Source organism: Pteropus medius, unplaced genomic scaffold (assembly GCF_902729225.1).
Source record: "Pteropus medius unplaced genomic scaffold, Ma_sr-lr_union100, whole genome shotgun sequence".
In the NCBI taxonomy this organism is placed as follows: Eukaryota; Metazoa; Chordata; class Mammalia; order Chiroptera; family Pteropodidae; genus Pteropus; species Pteropus medius.
Genome location: NW_024344370.1, coordinates 1,253,556 through 1,261,360, shown reverse-complemented (window position 1 = coordinate 1,261,360; position 7,805 = coordinate 1,253,556). Strand labels below are relative to the sequence as shown.

Sequence of the window (7,805 nt, the reverse complement as noted above, 5' to 3'; positions counted from 1 at the left end):
TTATAAATCTAAAATTCAGCAGAAAAAAAAAAACTAGAAAATTTGCACAGCTGCTTTGAGGGTACATTTGCTTTTTAACACTTTCATTTATGCACACAATAGTCCATATTGGGTAAGCAGATATTTCTACATTTAAATTTGATATTTAGTGTGTGTGTATGTGTATGAAATCCTGAATGTTTCATGCTATTAGTTATAATGTAACAAGCTAATATTCAAGTTAGTTATTATTTTGTCTTCATGCCTCATTTCTACTATATCATCTCTTTAAAACATAAGATAAAATATAAATTTTTACTAGGCTCTGTGCCCAGCAACTAATACAGAGGGTATGGTTCTTGAGTTCTAGTTCTTGCAACTGTTCATAGTTCTGTTCTAGCACAAAGTTGTCTAAGATAAAAGGTCTGTCTCCCAGAGACTTGGAAGAGACAAACCTGCACTCAATTCTATGAAACAAGACAATTAGTATGATAATGAACATAAATTTGGAGGAACGCTGGCATTTGAAGCCCTGAGCAAGCTAATAAATTTGGAGTCTTTTAAAAACTGGTTCATTATTTGTTTAGTATTTATGTAGTAGCTGTGGGCAGAAGTCATTTTTTCTGTTAATAATTATTATATAGAAAATTAAATTCACTTACCAATTTCTTCCACTGACCAATAAAGAGTTATTTTTCTGTAGAAAAGAAAAAAAAAAAAGGAAGAAAGAAAGAAAACAATTTGCAATTGTCTATGGCTATTATGTTTCTATTTCTTTTTTTTTTTTTAATTTCTATCCTGAATTAGACAACTACTTGGCAAAGTTTGAAATCTTGATGATAGAATAGGTCATTCATTTCAAATAAGCACAGCTAGACTATGCATTATTTGATTCCAAAGCAGAATTGGATGACTTTCTCAAAAATACTACCTTTGAATCATGATGTGTAATTGAATATGTGTGTATGTATCTTTTTTGTCAGAAACAACTCCAATTTATTCTAGTGATGTTCTGGTATCCCAAGAAACTGGTACCTGTACCTTATGGTTTGGCTAGTCTCTCATTGGGCAAGGGATCATAGAGCAATTCTCATTGGATCAGGGTCTCGAAGTATGAATGGGCTACTGATGGGCAGAAAGTCAGGTACAGTCATCCTGGAGTAGGAGCAATCAGGAAAAAAGTATTGGAGAATTTATAAAATAAAATTAGGCTAAAAACCATTTTGTGTAAGATGATGAAATTTCTTAAATATTTTATTAAGGAGTATGCACTTTATTTTTAGGAAAAAACAATAATTTTCTTTTGAACACTGATCAAAGACCCTTAGGCCATGTTAGATGCTACAATCATAGTCCAGGCAAGAAATGGGAAGGATATTTGCTAAGATGATAGTGGCAATAATTGAAATAAGGAGATAGATTCAGCAGAAGTAAAAATTAAGTGATGTTATCTGTGAGAAAGCACTACATAAATTCTAAGAAACTGTATGCATTCTGTTTTCACAGCCATCGCTACCACAAACAAATGACAGAGAATGTGGTAACAGAGAAAGAGAAAGAAGTAGAGGTACTGAGCTAAGTAACCTCTGTCCTGGGGGAACAATGATCCTATTAATTAAGAATGAAAACATCATAGGAAGAGAATCAAGTCTGACAGTGAAGATAATAAGATTTCATATGGAAATTTTAATTTGAATGAGTGGGAGAGGTATTCAATGACCAGAAAGTTGTTAAAAAGTGAAAATACAGCTCAAAAAGAGGTACAGGAAAATTTTACAGATATAAATTAGGAATGACATTCATAGATGAGAATAGCTAAGAAGGTCATTTGGTGTGGTTTGTCCAACACAAATGTTGTTTGCCTGAATATTTTACTTTACTTTGAGAATGTACGCATCATATTGAGCTGGTACTGTTTTTATCATGGCAACAATTTTCTCATCAAGATCTTGTTTTTCCTGGGGCTGCTGCTATTTCAGTCCTTTTTATTTTAGCTTCTCTTTTCTAAATTTATTTTTATTGCCTCTCTTCTTTTGTATCTGTGTGTCTACCATTGACAAAGGTCTTCATTATTTTTCTATTTCTCTTTTAACCCTTCAAAGGAACAGTGAAATGAGAAAATATTTATTATTTCAGGACCATGTATTATCTAATTTAATTTTAAAAATTATGGGGAAATTGTTATTTCCAGTTTGTAGGAGTTGAAACTGGTCCTCAGCAAAGTGAAATAGCCTGCCCCAAATCACACTGCTAGTGATCCCCGGTCTGTGCAATTCCAAAGTTTTGGTTTTGCTCTCGTTATTTCTATATCACATTGTCTCCTGTATAGACACCTCTCCACTATTTTTTTCCCCACCATCTCAGCTTTTTACTCTCATTCCTAATAATTATCCTTAATCCTTTACTTCTATTTTATTTTCTTTGCCTTCATTGAACTGGTATTCTAGATCTACTCCTCCAGTTGGCAGCTTTCCTCATTCTCTTGTTTGATGTGTTTAAATCTCTTTGTCTTTTGTTATATTGATTTACTAAACATCATCAAGTTATATTAACTCACTAATATTTAAACACTTTTGCCTTCAGAATTGACAATGTCATTATAGTTGCAAATCCACCCTTCTTTTACCAAAACTCAAAAGATACAGCTGAAATCTCTTGTGTATGTTACAAAAGGCCATGCTGTGACAACTGAATGGAGAAGTATAATTTAAGTTGTATGCCATTTGTGCAGAGAAATCACCAACAGTTTTGCTGCTAGTATGAATACTTTTTAAATTGCAATTGTATTCTTCTTATCCACATACTTGTAATACGTGGTTCACAAAATAGTTGAAAGATGAACATTTTATAAAGATTAGAACTGCTTCAAGTAGTCAGATACATTTTTAAAAATGCAATTTTTTTTTATAACAGAATAGTTATCTATTACAAATCCAGTGTGAGGATTAGATTTGATTGAAATAGGCTATCCAGCTGATGCTTATGGACATTTAAAACAGAATCTCCTCTAAACAGCTTGTAAGTGTGACCCTGAAACAAGGAAAAGCAGCAGCCAAGTGTTTAAGCAGCTCATGTTTAGCTCTCTGGAGGATAACTAGAATAATTTCACATCCCTGAGCTTCCCTTTAAATAACTGTGGCAAAATTTTGTAGACAAACTGAAGTTTTATTTTTAAGGCATGTAATTATAAAGGAACTACATGTACATGTATGATAAGACCTGAGGGAGTGGTGCTGGTGATCCAGTAGGTGGCAATCTTTCCTCAGAATGTGTGTCAAACCAGTATCCCAATTCAGGTTCGGGATGTGCTACTTGCCTAAATTAACAACGGTTCTGTCCCTAAAAGTTCAAAATATCAACAAAAGAGCCAACTTCTCCTTTCTACCTTCTTCGTGGACTAAATTTTAGTGACTCTGCCTTGCTTCACTAAACTAAATTAGTCATTCTTTGAAACACTTTTTTTTCTTGTCAGTAATGTAAGTATAGCTATTTTAGTATAATATCTCCATAGTTCCTCTCAAATTATATACTATGCACTATATAGTAGAAACTGTTCTTTGCCAGAAATCTATTATACTTTCCATAGAGTAAATGCAAACCTATAAAATGTCATTACTCCTGCAATGTTTTTAAGGCAGGACATTTAAATAATTTTGTGGACAACGTCTGCCTCTCCACCATATCTATGCCATCCATTAAGGAATTTAAGGTTTTGGCTTGTGCAAAATTACAAAAGTGTTGTAAATAGACAAAAGGTTGAAAAATAGACAACATCAATCAGAATACCTTATCTGGGAGAGAAAGCGTATAGGAATGATTTGGTCTGCTATAACATTATATTTTTGTTGTAAAATTTTCTGGTGATGTGTAATACAATAATTACTGCTGTCATTCTGGGAATTTAATATCATTCTTCCCAGCAACTACCAGGTAGGCTAGCAGCAATCTTCAGTCTTCTTCCCACCTTTTGTTTTTAAATAAATCCATTAATTTATTCTAAATAACTATTTTGCATTTGGTACTCAACCTCATAAATACCGACTAATATGATAGCATTACTATTCAATCATATTTTGCTCTTTGCGACATCTGTGTAGCAGAGAAATTGTGCTTCCTTGTTCTCTTGATGGTATATGTAGCACAGGAATGTGTATGGAAGTGAGATTTGTCCCTTCTGAGCAGAAACATGGAATTGCCAACGTGAGAGTTTCCAGATTTTGCTTTCTTTGTCAGTCATTTGGTGACATCAAAATGGAAGTCCCTAGTTTACCATAACAGATAATAGCATAATCAAGGAATAGACTTTTATTGTCATTGGCTGCTGAAATTTTGGATTTGTTTGATAGCTTGGCATAACTTAACCAATCCTGACTAATATCACAAAAATAAATTTAGTAGTGTAGAGCAGATGATAAGTTATATATAAATTCTGTTCAAGACTCTCCTAGGACAGGAAAAAATATGCAGAGACAGACAGAAACAACATATACTCTAGAAGTATATGCTTGGGCACTAAAATTATCTCCAGCTAAAAAATGTTTTCCTATTCAGAGGAGGTAATTGCTCCTCTATTCTCCCTCCTGTGTGGGTGAAAGCTGGACCCTTCCATTATCAAGCAATAGTTTTATTTTCTTAGTAGGTTTGATAATCTTCTAGCAGATGGTATTCTAGATTAATATTAGAGATTTAACTGAAAATATGGATATGTCGAAATTCTGGACTAAGTTATAAGATGATTATAATTAGTACATAGATAACAGAAATGCTTGTTAGCTATTTACCAAGCTATACCTTTACTGCAGGACTTCTCAGATACTTGAATAATCATTGTGGATTTCTGAAAATGAAATATAGCACTACTGGTAATGTCAAGACTTAATAATTCCTAGGAAATGTTACCTCACTCTGAATTGTGTTTAAAAAACACAATTTCCTTATTTAAAAAGTAGCACATTTAACCATTACAAAGAAAATTTTCTTCATAATAATTTCCTTTGGGAAGCATGCTTCCGAAGAGATCACAGAAAACATTGTAAATGGTTTTCTTGTTTTTTTAAAAAATAAATTCATAGCTGTCCCTAAATATCATAACTCTTATTCACTCTCATTCTAGTGTGTTTCCTAATTGGGAGAAAGAAGGAGTTTAGAATCTTGGAAATTTCACACCATCCTGGTTTATAACCTTAGTGTGTGTTGAGTATCTAAATTTCATCCTCTATTCATCAGGACATTAATCAAAGGTTGAAACCTGCCTTGCTGGAGTACAACTTCACTCTTGATTTTTATATTTGGTTAATAGTTAATGGCCTAATTTACTCATTTGCTCAACAATTTTTTATTGCATATGTGATATAGGCTAGACTACGTTAAAAAGATACATGATGCTGATTCTGAACACGGTCACTATTTATCAGAGGATATAAGTGATTTTAGTGTTCTATAAATGTCATAAATAAAGTAATTTCAAGTGCTTTGGATACCAAGAACATAAAACAGTTAGTAGCATTCTAAAAATGATCAGAAATACAAAATTCGCAAAGTTTATGTGATATTTGGAGAAATATGTGTGATCTGCTGTGGTTCAAATGGCCCAGAGAGATTTAGGATATAGGAATTAAGTGAGAATATTTCTTGATATAAAACAAATACAACTTTATTGCTTAAGAACAAACACTTCAAGCAATTAAAGAGGGCAGTAGCAGTAGCACCTTTCCAGCTTAGTTGTCATAATCCATATATGAAGTAACCCAGCTAAATTGGGAAGATGTTTGCTCTCTGGCAGTGAAATCTTGAATAGCCAATGAACTCCCAAAGTCCAGATTTAGCCTCTACCCACTTCAAAGAAGACACAGTAAGGTATTCCACATCAGGGACAGGCACTCATAACCAGAGCTCAAAGATCTCTTTGAGATTGCTGTCAAGTCTTGCTTATGCCAGTATCTAGTTTTATGTGGTGATGTGTAGGTATTTGTGGTATCTAATCAATCATTGAAGAATGAAGTCAGTTCATTTTGTGTATGAGCATCTGAAAGGAGAACCAATCAAATCCAGGCAAATGTTAAAACCACAACTTACAAATACAAATCAAAAACCTGATATTTAAGCCATTCCCTATGATTTATTCTTCAACGGCAAACTTAACACTGATAATTATTGCACAAACTCCCTGCAAAACACAAAACAAACAACCAGAAATCACTTTATAATTAATTATACTTGTACACCCAAATATTTAAATAATTTATCGCTAATAAATGCAAATTTGAATCCTTCATTGAAAATAATTTAAAATTGATTCAAGGATACTATTGAACACAGGCCACGAGGAGTGCTACAGACCTAATATTGCTCCAATATATGTTGAATTGAGGCTATACCATGCGTTTCTCTGAATTATTCAACTCTACCGAACAAAAGAACTAACTCCTAGTGGAAAATAAATGCAAAAACTGGTTTGTTTGTATGAAAATAAGGTAGACAAACTAAAAATTACTGATCTTAGAACATTTAATTATCATTAAAATTTTATAAAAGTATAAATAATTAATGCCAGGAAGTTGAGAATTTCCAACCTTCAACATACTGCAAGGGCAAGTTTAATTTCTGCTTGTATTTAAGAATCCAACTTAAGCTAGTTTCAATACGATTTGTAGAATGGGTAGGTTTGTAATCCCATTCTAATCATCTGCTACATTAGCCTGATGTTCCAGTCTTAATGAGCCCTAACTTAACACATCCCAATACCTTCTTGGAGGAAGAGTTTTTCCCCACAAAATTATAGTTTGGGCAAACAAGAAATAAGTTAATAAGCATATATCTGAGATTGTAAACTGGCAGCCCATAGGCTACAATGAGAATCGCAGACATTTGGGGGCTCATAGGGTTTTTAAATATTTTAATCGACATTTGAAAAATGGAATTTAAAAATTTTAACATAATAATCTGACTTTCTGGCTTCTTTTTAAATAATAGAAAATTATTTTTTCTATTATTCAACTATATAAAGCTGAAGAACAGGCCATAGACTCTATAGTTTTTTGTTTGTTCGTTTGCTTGGTATTTTTTAGGCAAGGCAACCCTCGGTTGACCTCACAGATTGTGAGGACCTTGTCAGCTTACAATCCCTTATTTTTTATTTATTTTTTATGCCTACAGCACCTGGTCTTCCTAGGTGGTCTCGCATCCAAGTACTAACCAGGCCTGACCCTGCTTAGTTTCCAAGATCAGACAGGATCAGGCTTGTTCAGGGTGTCATGGCTGTAGACTAGACTATAGTTTCGAACGGTTCCCACTATTTGCCAACACCCAAAATGATTATACTCATTTATCTCACAGGACTGGTTACCTGAGATACTTGAGTTTGGGACTTTTGTCTTAGATAGATTCTTTCACAAAAGATGGAATGAATTTTGCCTGTCTCTGGATTTCTGTCTCCCTCTCCATCATCTACCTTGAGCAACTTTTTCTCTCTCTCCTCCTATTGTAATTCTTGTTCAGATATCCTCAGGTCTGAAGCAATATATCTGTTAACAAAGTATTCAAGTCTAATCACATCTTATTTTATAATTTAAACGAATTTAAGGGATTATCTATAAATTAATCGAATATATGCCAGAAATAAAAATTAAAATTTGGGTAATTAAAATGTTTTATGAATCAAAACTGCTTTCTTACCCATTTGTTGTTAATGATTTTATCTCCATATTCTTTTGGTATAAAGGTATAGAATTTGGCATTGTCTCTCACTGGATCAAGTTAAGTTGTTTGGTATTAGTATCTAAAAATTAATCACTACTGTCTCTTCTTGTGCCAAGGGCTGATCCCAA

General features: G+C 33.2%; 1 pseudogene; it reads right to left on the bottom strand.

Annotated features, from left to right (window-relative positions):
* Positions 1-7,125: 7,125 nt before the first annotated feature.
* On the bottom strand, positions 7,126-7,244 carry LOC120608373 (uncharacterized; annotated as a pseudogene).
* Between the last annotated feature and the right edge of the window lie 561 nt (positions 7,245-7,805).